This window comes from Columba livia, chromosome 1 (assembly GCF_036013475.1).
Source record: "Columba livia isolate bColLiv1 breed racing homer chromosome 1, bColLiv1.pat.W.v2, whole genome shotgun sequence".
Taxonomy (NCBI): Eukaryota; Metazoa; Chordata; class Aves; order Columbiformes; family Columbidae; genus Columba; species Columba livia.
In genome coordinates, this window is record NC_088602.1 from 203110238 (window position 1) to 203123124 (window position 12887).

Sequence of the window (12887 nt, forward strand, 5' to 3'; positions counted from 1 at the left end):
TATGAGCAAGATGGTTGCAAGAAAGAGAGGAAGACGGTCTGCTGTTATGGGGGAGTGAAGATGCTGGCATGTATCAATTACTTCCATGTCATATAGCTGCTGTGCAGACAGCAGCAGGTGAGGATAAATGCAGTTTTGACTAAAAAGAGAGAGACACAAAGGAAGTGAAAATCTGCTCCTTTACTGAGAGGGCTGAGGTTGGGGTTGAAGAAGGCTGAAGTTTCTTTAGCCATGCTACAGATAAAGGGTAAGGCTTTGGGGACATGAGCCTGAGGTCAAGTCCTGTCTTTGCAGTTTATCAAACTACAGTGGATCACACTGCACAAACTGTACTACTGCTGACTCTATAATAATGTAAATAGCACTTATAAATAGGAATGCATTAAAGCTTCTCTAGCTCAGCTTTTCCATTTCTTCATCTCTGTGAGCTGCTTCTTCTTAGGGTAGAATTCCTATGGGTAGTTCATCTACGTACAGCATTTATACAATGAACTGAACCATTGGTTTAAATCACTTGGGTGCTATATCATTTATTTCAGGATAGGTTTAAATCAGACTGATGTTCTATAAAACTAATTAAGAAAAAACAAAACCTGCTCTATTGCAAATTTGCGTTAAAATGTATAATGAGCTAAAGGCAAGTTCCAAAACAGTATTTACGTGCATTCAGTGAAGCTTAAACAGAAATTAGTTTCTTGGAGTATGTTATTAAGTTACCTCAAGTGATCTGGAAAAACACAGTTTGATGAAAAAAAAAAAAAAGAAAACAAAAAAACAAACAATCATCTTAGACACCAAAGTCTCTAGATTTATGATATCAATCCTGAAAAAAAGGGCCCTTGGAGACACCACAAGAGGTTGTGTAGTCACAACTTTGTTAAAAAAAACAAACCAACCAACCATCCAACCAAAACAAAAGAAAACCACACCATTCTGCACAATATTGTCACAATGCTTTTTATCTGGAAACACATAAAACCAAGTCTTCCTAGTGCTTCCATTTTTCTAACCATGAAAGACATTTAGGTCTAAAGAAAGATGTTACCTCTCCTGCCTAGAAAACCAGCTATGTTATAAGACTGTCACAGCTATAATATTACTACATCTATATAATTTCCAGCAACTCTGTTCATAGCCTGTTTTTAAGAATGCTTTAGTAATGAAAATATCATAAGCTCTGTATTTCATCATAGGTGATCATCAGCATTAGTACTGAGCTATGCAATTGTTTCTGGTCCCAAACTGAAATATAGTATTTTTAAGTATACCAAATTTTCTAAGCTTGCTTCTGAGAGTAGGGGGAGAAAGTACCAAAGGACTTACTCAACTCAAAATCTGACATTTAGAGCGAGATCTGTTTCACAGATTAAGATACCCACACTTAAGTATCTCTCTGTAGCTGTCCGAGTGTGATTTAAGGGCTTAGGATCTTGTTATAGTTAAGGAAGATCTCTTACCATTATCAGTGGAGCCTGTAAAGAAATTTATTTGGTCAAATACATCTAGTTTAGAGAAAACTGAGTAGTTCTCTTTGCTTTCCTGACTTTTTAAATTAGGACCTTGAAATTGGCCACCCACCTAAGGTGTCCTGTGCAAACTGATACTCCTCTTGGTATCCATGACATCTTTACAGGCTTTGAAAATGTTACAGGGATCTATGGAAGACCACAACTTTCAGAAGGGTTAGCTGTAGGGCACATCCTAGGACATCTCAGATGTCACAAAATATGTGTGTTTGCCATTTGAGACAGCATATTGATAACATAGAAGATTAGACGCAATCAATATCTATGCTTCTAATGTTTTTCTAGATTCCTAAGTTGTTATGCAAGCATTTGGTTAGTAGTCAGGATTTTAAGAAATTGACTGGAGCTGGGCATGAGAAACTATGTAGATCTACAAAACAAGATTTTTGAAAGAAGAAAGAATATTTTCCAAATAATCTACTATAAAATACTACCAATATACTACAAAATACTAAAATACTATAAATATTGTAATTTAAATAAAGCTTAAGAGCCCCTATAGCTTATAAATAAAGATTAAGGTCATATAAAGCAGTGACAAATATACTGAGAAGTTTTGTCATGTAGAGTTTACCACTCTACACTGTATTATTGCCATTGGTTGCAGATACCTACATTTTCCTTGTTGTTTTTAGAACAAGCGTTCTGTATCCTCACACCCTGTCTTAAAATTTCAATCATTCTAACCTGGATTTTTTTTGACAACTTGAACAGAAAATTAAACCATGCAGAAAAAAAAGTAATTTTATTATAGGGATAAAATAAAAAGTGTGCAACATATATTTATCCTTATTTGGAAACTTTCCTGATACATTGAATAAAAGAATTTTTTGCTCAGTCAGGAAAACAGGAAATCAAAAGATGAATGTCCTAGGCACAAAAGGCTGGAAGAATACAATTCCTCCTCAGAAGCACTGTTTTAAAGAGATCTGCCATTTCATTTACGAAAGACTTGAAGTTACATATTTCCCCTTAGGCTCATTGGAAAAGTGTGACCTTGGAGTTAGATTTTATCATGTGCTGGCCAGGACTCAAGTTTATGCAAATAGTTGAGTCTTGATATCTCATGTCATGTAATGTCTTTTATAGTTTGTTGGAGATTTGTTTTTATATGTAATAGCTTACCTCTGATTTATTTTGCTTATAAAGTAAATTTGCCAATAGTGTGGTTTTGTGGAGGGGTAGGGGAATATGCTTAAGTTTTTAAAAACATAATAAAATGTTTTTACATTTGGCTTTGTTTTACCAGCATACCCTCTAGTACTCACTGATAGAAGCATTTATTTATCAACAGATTGTATAATTGTGGTTATTTTAGACACAAGAGGAGTATAAATCAAAACAATATTTTTTTTCCTGCCAAATGCATGTAATTTCACAAATTTCAATTAAAGCAATCAGAAGTGCTGTTCATGGTTTTCTGTCAAAGATGGTAATTAGGGCAGATGATTCTCCAGCACCTGGGAATAACCTTCTTTTGTACTTGATATAATGTATTATTGTCCTGTGAGAAAAATAACACATGCTTGAGAAAGTGAGAAAGTGAGATAATTTCACCAGTAATGACTCAGTTCAAGTTCATACAACTTTATCTACCAAATCCATACCAGAACTCTTGACATTAGTCCATGAAGATCTCACAGTCTACCGTTGTTTAACCATTTTAATTATCAAGCAACAACACAACAGCAAAGAACCAAATGACCAGGAAAGGACACAGGTCAGATCACCTCAGCTGAGAACACTTTACTTTGGACCAGCATTTTTGATTTTAAGTTTGTAAGTTTCCAATTTTGTCTGCATTTTCAGTGATAGTATTGTTGACACATGCAAAATTTAACTCAGGCTTGAACTATTTAGTTTACCTCTCTGGCTGCCAGAGCTGAACCAATAACCTCAAAATGAAGGGAGGTTCTGACCTAGCATTAGGTTCATGTGTGACTACGGTGGTTCATGCTGTGATCCCCACTAGTGCTCATGATGTTTGCTACTCAGTGAGACTGAACAGTGAAGGCAGAAAAAGTCACAGAATCTGAAAATCCTTGTACTGTGTAACTTAAGTTTTCTTCCACAGCATGTCTTCATAGTACAAGATATTGATAGTTGAAATAGATCCTGTACCAGAAGCAGTCTGGATGCAGAAATCAAGCAATTTACCCAAGTTCACTCACTCTGCTAGGATGCACTCATCCATACTTCCATACTGCCAAGTATCAGCACTGTCATCTGTGAGAACACTTATTTCCATCTCTTAGTTGTGTACTGACAGGAAGATGAAGACAGAAGCAATCTTTCTGTTTGACATGAAAGGAAATTCAGTAAACGTTTATTTTAGCAGGAATTATGTTATTTTTATGCATATTTTAAATGGATTTGAAATGCAAGAATAAATCAAGGACTTGCGCTTTTTTTGACAGAAGTACTGTGGCAAGACCAATAACAATGAAACCACTCCTCATAAATGAACTCACCTGTCAATGGGCCAGATTATGAACTCAATTACATTGATATGAATCTGTAATAGCTCCACAGAAAGCAATTAATCTTCTTGTTATTCTCACTATTTAAATTGCAAATCTGTGCCATGCCCAGGCATCTGAATTTTATGACCTTAAAGGTCTTGCTAAGACCTTGAAAACATCAGTGCTACTCTAACCTGCTTATCCATACTGGCATCAATGACCCTAAGCCAATTAGAAATAACTATGAAATTCTGAGAACAAAGGTGAAGACATCAGAATAACAACAGGTGCTTTTGTCTGTTCTCCCAAATGAATGCAAGAGTACAGGTATATAATACTGATAACCTTTTAGAGCTACTTATTGAAGATTTTCTCATGGAAAACATTGCATAACAGATAAGTTTCTGGTACTGAGCTTCCTTGACAGTATTCATTAAGAAAGGTCCATGAGGAAGTTTGAATGTCCAGCTGACAAAGCAGGGGAAGAATATCTATGAACGTCATTAAGCAACCTGGTAAAGATTGCCTCACAACATTCAAAGAGGATAGTAAAAACATGGCAGCTAGCTGAAAACTACTGTAAGAAAATGAGAAAGGCCTGATGAGCAGTTCAGGTACCTATGCAGGAATCCTGAGAGAAAAGGAGTAAATTGGAAAAAATCAAAATCTTGGAACACTATAAAAATTATAAGTTATCATTTAAAAGACATGTTAGAATAGGTAATAGAAATTGAATGTTTACACAAAAGGAATTAATATCTGAGGAAGATTTAAGAAGTATTTTTTTGTATATTAAAAAAGTTTTATTTGCTCTAATTCATGAAGAAGTGATAGTCAAAGGTAAAAAAATACTGAATATTTCTAAATAAATGTTAAAGAAAAACAGAGGTATGGGATGTGCTTCAGGTTGCCTAGTAAGAGGTAAAATTTGAATAGTTTTAAACAGTTACAAAAAAGGCATATGTGGTGACAATGAAGAACCTAAAGTAGCTAGATTTTTTTTTAACACAGAAATATATCACAAAAATGTATTGAAACCAAGCTTTATAAGATGAAAGAAGTTACTGAAGAACTGTTATAACCATTCTAGATTTAATTCTGACAGGTAGAGAAGAGTTGCTTAAGTATTTGGTATGAAAGGATGAGCTAAAGTTATTACCAGCTGAATAAAAAATATCATCACACCACAGTTAAAGATTCATTGTTAAGCTATGAAGATATTTCAGGCAGTGTTCTACATAACTATACAGTATTTCCTGATCAGTTCAGTATTTTATTTAATGACTTAGGTAAAGTAGTAGAATTTATTGATTTGTTTGTTTGTTTGTTTGTTTTGGTATTTTTTTGGATGCTGCTTCCAGAGCCTGCATCTCCTGTGTGTTGACGACAGCTCTCTGACAGTGGCATTCTGACTACTGGTACTCAGGAGTTCCAGAATCCCTAGCCCACTCTTGCCAATCCAGAATATCACTTCCAAATGCTAAGATGTTATCTACAGACTTACATGTACATGTTTTTTCTTTTTGGGTATCTTCTTCATTCAGGCAGCATGCACTTTTTAGTTGATTACTTTATCTTAAAATTACATGAAAACTTTGTTCCTAGCTGCACTATAGTTCAAGTTCTACATCTTAAAATGCTATGGCTGAGAAAATTTGCAATTTGTGCATAATCCCTGATACAATATGGTGGGTGTCTTGTGCAGATCTTCTCCAATTCTGGATGGGTTAAAGATATCCTGCTCATTGGTATATTGTCTATGTCCATATCACTGATGTCATCAGTCTCTCCAGTATGAGTTACCCTGCTAAAACAAATAACCTTCATAATTTTCTGGCCTGCATAGTTTTGCCTTAGACTGTATGACACTGTTTTTTCCTTTTGCTGTGAGATTTACACACATTGGTTGATTCACCTGACATCCCAAATGGCCTTTGGATAATCACCCAGCTGAGACAGACTCATCATGCTAGTGCATAGAAGCCTGACACGGGTTCTCAGCATACATGCATAAGATTAAGGAAGTAGACATTGTTTAAAATTGTACTTTGTTTGCAACATCATTTTCTTAAAGATATGTTGTGTATTCTGAGATAGAACACAACTGGAGAAGCATCATATAAGTGTTGATCCCCTAGTTGACAACTACCCAGGAAGCATTTATTCACAACTAATTTTAGCAATGTTCTTCACTCTCTGCCCTTGCTTTAAACTTTCCACTTCACACACTGATTAGCTTAGAAATATTATCAGTTTTTTTTCTAATCTACAAAACACCAATGAATTCAAGCAGGGCCAGAAGGGAGGTCGCAAGCAACCTACAATGCAGTATCAAAATTCAAAATGATCTTGAGAAACGGGGGAAATAAGATGAAATCCAACAAGATTAAATTCAATAATGAGAAGTAAAAGGCTCTGTACCCCAGAAGAAGAAATCATATGTGTAACTACAGAAAGAGGAATAGTTCACAAGGCAGCAAAGTGCCGAGAGAGACCTGGGAATGAGAGTACATTCTGAGAAGAATTAAAGTCAACAGAGAGATGATAATTCAAAAGCGATGAATCTCGCTCTGTGATTCATTAAAACCATGTGAGAGATAAGATATGGGAAATAATGATTAAAGTTCACCTACCACTGTTCCTGTGTGCTATTGTATAATTTTAAACACTATAGTAGAAGATATACATAGCACCAAAAGTTTGAAATAGAAACAATGCGAGAAAAAAAGTTTAGAAGACTCGACTTACAGGGAAAGGCTGAAAAAATTTGATTCCTTTTGTCTTCATAAGGAAAGACAGAGAATGAGACAGGATGACTATCTGCAAAATGCAAAATGGTGTTATAAAAAAAGATGATGATTAATTGCTTTCTACATCTAGAAGGAAAAAAGGAAAAAAAAAAAAAAGTAGTTTAACTTGCAAAAAAAAACATAATAAGAAACATATTCAGATTACAAGGGAGTAAAGCACTGGAACAAATTATCCAAGGAAGCTGTAAAATCCACCCCACAGGAATTTTTTTAAGAAAATGTCTTCAGAAAAGCATCTGACAGAAATGGTTAAGATATACCCATCTTGTCTCATATCTAAGGGACAGATTAAAACATGTTCACTTGAGATCCTGTCAAGATTTATGTTTCCATTTTTTTAATATATATTTGAAGGTAGAAGCAATGATATTCAAAAATAACTAGAAAAGTCATGGGGGTGGTAAGGGTGAGAAATCTGTCGAAACTTGAAAAACAAATTTGAACTTACTAGTCTACTGATGGTGAGTATATTAAAGTATACTTAAAGTATAGATTATTAAAATGCTTCAAGGATACTGAAAGGATATGGATATCCTTGTTCTACACCATAACTATAAATTCATAGTGGATATAAACAAACAGCAATTCAGTTTTGGTTTTGTTTTAAGCAGGACATTTCTAGGACTATGAGAGTAGGTTAGCATTTGTGGGTATATTACAGCTCAGTATTTTAGCCTGTGGCAACTTCAAATTTATATCTGAGTTTATTATCCCAGCTACCTTTTGTAGTCTATAAATGGAAATATGTGAAATAATGCATGATTCATTTGATCAATTTAGAAACCTGATTTAGGATAAGATTCATTGTGCTGTGCAAATACCTGGTTTCCTCCAGTGTCTGTAAGAAAAAGTCCAGAGAAATAGCTCAAAGAAATAGCCCACCACCTCAAACTGGTACCCACCATCTCATTTACCATCCTCCATCAGAGGCCAACAGAAGAGCTAACCCCGAAACAGACTTTCATCATTGATTTCTCACTATTCCAGATTTATTCCTGATGGGAAAACCATCCATCCCTCATTTGTAGCCATAAATATGAGAACAGATGACTCAAAGAATGGACTAAAACCTATGGTTTATTGAACATCTTACCTTCCTGTCCATTACAGGTCTCTCTGACTCAGTTGCCATATACAGAAAACCACAATAATAATACTTACTTCCCAGATGTGTCAAATAGCATAATTGATTATTATTTAGGAAAAAGTTTTGTTTTGTTTTGTTTTTTCTGATAGGAATTGCTCTGCACATGAGGTGATTAAGAAAATGCTGCTGACTGCACAGGTAGATGAAATAGTATTTGTGCCTGTCATGCAAACTTGTTCTGTTTAACATGTTGTTTCATCTACAATTTTCTTGCACGAATTTCAGTTTCCAGGCAGCAGTTGTTTCATTGCCATTCTTATTTTCCTTTCCACAGTGTCAGGGAGGCACCCAAAATTACTCCAAGCAAAGAATAACCTTAAACCAACTTTAATTTGCAGCCGAAACCAAAACCAAATGACCTAAAACAATACAAGCGGGAGTGGGGGTGCCAATCCAACATCAGCCAGCACTGTGAGAACATTTAACAAACTGCAGGTTTGATATGCCAGTTGTGGATATTATTTTCATATGACCACACAAGAATGATGATCCTCAGCATGCATATACTCACACAAAAGTGAAACTGCCCTCACTTTTGGATACCCAGAAGAAATAATCACTTGCCCATCAGGGAAAAGGGCTGAAGCAAGGATATAGCCAGAAGAAATAATCACTCACTGAGGAGAAAGTGAGGGCTCTCAGTCCCAGAAAGTCTCCTTAGAAAGCATCCCTGGTCTAAGGGGAAGGCTCTGATCACGGTCTCGCTGCTCCAAGACCACTCAAAAGGGATCTTTGGGGCAGAGCCATTTTATAGCCAGGTTTGATCTGAATGTGGTCATTATGAATGTGGTCTAGAAGCTTCTCTGGGCCTGGGGTGCCTCACTGGCTGAGGACCCTGTCCGTTGACTGAGGGCCTCACCCCTCCTGCAGCCCGAGATGAGGGAGTGTATATGACTGGGGTCACTGTGCCCCAGGGGGCAGTTCATGGCAGTCAGTGTCGGCCAAGGTGCACATGTGAGGACAGACACAGTGGGGCACAAAAGGTGCTAAAGAGCCATCAGCTGTCATACTGAGAGCTCTGGACCTTAACGGAATGTGTGGAACTGCCACACGCACTTCATCCTTAAAACTAGAAAATTGCATTCAATAATGAGTGCTGGTATCTATGTCATCGGTATGTTCTCAGTCTCATATTGTATTCACCTGGACAACCTAATTATTCAGCTGTATCTTGTTACATGAAGTCAAAGATACTTTTCTTTGTTAGTATTACCTGAAGAAGATTCAGAGCTTAAGCTATACCCAACCTTAAAACCAGCTGATAAAACAGATTGGCAACTTCTTGTTATAGGCAATTTTCTTAAAGGCTCTATACATACAGCTAGAAAAACAGAGCATTATTGAGTTCAGTGCTTCTACTTATGTCAGTATGCAGGAATTAACCTCTACTCATAAGCATTTCTTACAAAAAGGATAGAGATTCTCCCTCTCTCTCTGTAACTGCCACTGTAAGAATACCAGCTTTATGGAAACTGGGTTTAGATTAGAATAGGAGAGACAAAACAAACAATTATTTCAAGTCCAAAAACATTGTGTGACCTTCGGCCACTTTTAAGTATTTCTGGTCTATATTTAGAAACACAGAAATGAAAGATGGGGTTGAAAGTCTTTTTACGTCAAAATTTCTGGCATCCTGAAATATGTCTAGGCAGGGTATTGTGAAAGAATAGGACAAGGCTCTGGAATGCATGCTTCACACATAAATGTAGTTTGGACACCTGTGTGGAGAACAGCATTCTCATACGTTCAGTTTGATCTCCATAAACTTCCAGTTTCAAAGAGAAAAAGAGGTCTGAATCTTGCTTTTCCAGCAGCAGTTGTATGAAGCTCCTGCTCATAGACCCTCTACTACTCTGCATAGTCAAGGAGGTGAAAAACAGTCCTTAAAGTCGATTATGTAATTTTCAAAATTTCCCATGAAAAATAATCTCTATAACAGCACTACTAGTGGCATTTTGATACTCAATCTTGGCACCAGTCAGGTGTTAGAATGTCAGGTAAGAAGAATGCAATGACATCGAAAGCTGAACAGTGGGAATAGGATGAGCTGCAACTGAGCTAAGTGCAAAGTTCACGTTTAGGCTTACACAAAAAGCTGATTTCAACTGTGTGTTTATGAGCTGGAAATAATAGTGAGGGTAGAAGCAATCAGTGGATCAGCTGGAAATAGGTTGACTGTGGGCCACCAGTGTAGTTCATCCTTAAATATGACAAATGCGATCCTGAGTCATCTCAGATGAGGTAATTCTAACCTACCTAGAGAGCATTCAATGAGAATGAAGTGCACAATTCTGAGGAAAAAAAGGTTTATTTAAACTAAAGCTACTCTATTGCCACGGGAGCTACTATGTACAATCTGACCTTAATTATGTTTAAATAGGAAATTAGAAGAAATGTTATTACTATTTTTGATGAGTTTCTCAATATTAGTACAAAGGACTGCCAGAGTCACTAGCTGTAAGATGGGGAAGATTATGGTTTGCTAGTGATAAAACTGAAGTGAATACAATGATAATATTTTTTCACTCATGTTGAAGGAGCATTCATATTAGAGGCAATATAGTATAGGCGATACAAGAGAGCACCTCTGAATTCTTCCTGCTGTTACAGAAATCTACACTGAAAATTTCTGATTTTCTGTTAGTGACCAAAGAATCGACACAAAGTAATGGCTTCTACAAGACATTGTTCTGAAATGAAGCATCATCTTTTATTTTCTCTCATTTTAAAAATCCAAATCTTACAACCATGTGTCTGAACAGCAGCTGAATCCTCATGACTTCTCTCATGGAGCTGTTCAATTAGAATTCACCTTCCTTTGTCTACAAGGTATTTTTTCTGTGCTTATGAAATCCATTAAGAGAGCAATTAGTAAAGATTTTCAAGAAGGGAATATGATTTTGGTATGAAGATATCACATAGGCTAATTAGCTTAGGGTCAAACCAATCTAACTGAGAACATTTTAGTTGTTTTGCCATTTGGTTTTTTTTTAATGTGACCATTGAAGTAACAGGAAGACAAAGTAAGATTAGGAAAGTTTACTCATCTATTATGCTCATTCTCTGCTGTCACTTAATTATATGTGAGTTAATCTTGAAGTTAATTATAATTCAGGTGATGAAGAAACTCAAAATGGAAGCACTAGCATTTCATTCTAGTAAGAATGTTTCTTTTTGAGAGGGAAAGTAAATGGATATCTTATTCTCTCTTAACCTCATTTTAGAACAATTACTGACATCTTATTGAATAGGAAGAAACTGAAAAAAAAAATGTTCGTGATATTACCTTCAATATTTGTAGTTCTAGGATGTGAAAATATTGCTTAGATATTCCAGGAGAAAAAAAAAAATGGCTAAGAACATCACCTTGAATATGAATTATACAAACCTGGGTTTGGCAGTTTACTACACGAAGGACTTAAGGTAAAACCCATATTTGCACGTAAAACAATCCCCTCTTTTAGCAACAGTATTGACATTGTGCAGGAAGATACATTGAAATGATTTCACATACAATAGTTGTTTTTATACAGTTTATATACTTTAAGAAATCCTGTTCTTCTTTCCAGTGCTAGTGAAAATGCAGTATTTCTTTCTTAATTTTACTAAAATAATGAATGAATTTTAGGTTCACAAGATTAGTCCCACTAATATATTACATTTCTAATAGCACTTGTTTATTATGCTCAAGTACCAGAAGCTGATTAAAGTGTTTTTCATCTGATTTGACTTATTAATCATAGACCAATTTCTGTAGTATCTTCAAAACACTTCAGTATTTGCTTAAACACAAATTCAGCCACTCACAAACATCATGAAGAAAAATAAATCCTTTTTTTAAAAAAAATTGTTCTTTTTGTTTGTCTTGCAGAAATGGATAATTTTTCTTTCCAAGTATTATTTATTACAAAGTGTTCAATTCTGAATTTTTTAGATATCAGTCCTGCCACTGAAGAAATGCATTAACAGTCTTAAGTTTTCAGATACCCTTCTCCCCCTCTTAATAATTTCTGTCTGGGAAATTTAAGCATTGGTTATTTATTTTACCCATTATTGAGTTAAACAATATTGTGACTAAGATGTGAGGGAACTGGATTCAGTAACATCAGAGGTTTCTCGCACACTTACGTTTCCATGAAGATAGGTGAGAGAAGCAATGTGCAAAAAGTAGAATTAAGGCCTGATAAATTTGGCGTTATGTCTCCATTTATTAAAGCTGGTTGGAAAAAAAACCCATTAGGAAAAAAAAAAAAAAAAAGTCTTATCAAAACAGTGTGTTTTACAGGATTATGTTGATATTGAATTTGAATGTCTAGCAGTATCAATATTTCAACATGAAATGCACATGACTGATTTTTTATTCAATTTCATTTAATAAATTAATTTTTATTAAAAAAATAAATCAAATTTTTCAATGTTTATCAAATTCAAATCCTGTAAACAGACATTTTTCCTAAACTTCTGTTTCGTCAGTATTTTTTGAACTTTATTCCCTATTAGAAAGATAACAATTTTTAAACCTCAGAATTATCTTTAAAATGAAATTTCTGTTCTCTGTTGTGCATGGACAGTTGTTCATGCCACATGTTCATGGAGTCAGGAACTGGTATTTTTCCCATTTCATAGGCAGGATATTGGTGTACAGAGAAATTATCAACATGTCAGTACAAGCAGGCGGATACTTACAATGGACACAATTGGAGTTCTCAGGAGTAGGAGCTGGGAGACTGGTAAGTAGGTAATTTAGGCTATATTTACAAAACTAATTGTGGCTAGGTGGAAGATTCTCAATTTATTTTCCAGCTTTCCAAACAGCTGTACAAGGAAAACACTACAATAATGTCAATTAAAACAAAGGCAGCTATATATTAGGTGGGCACCTATAGCCTAGCAAAGAAGGCAAAATATTATCTAGGCACCAGGTTTTAAGAATACCAACCCA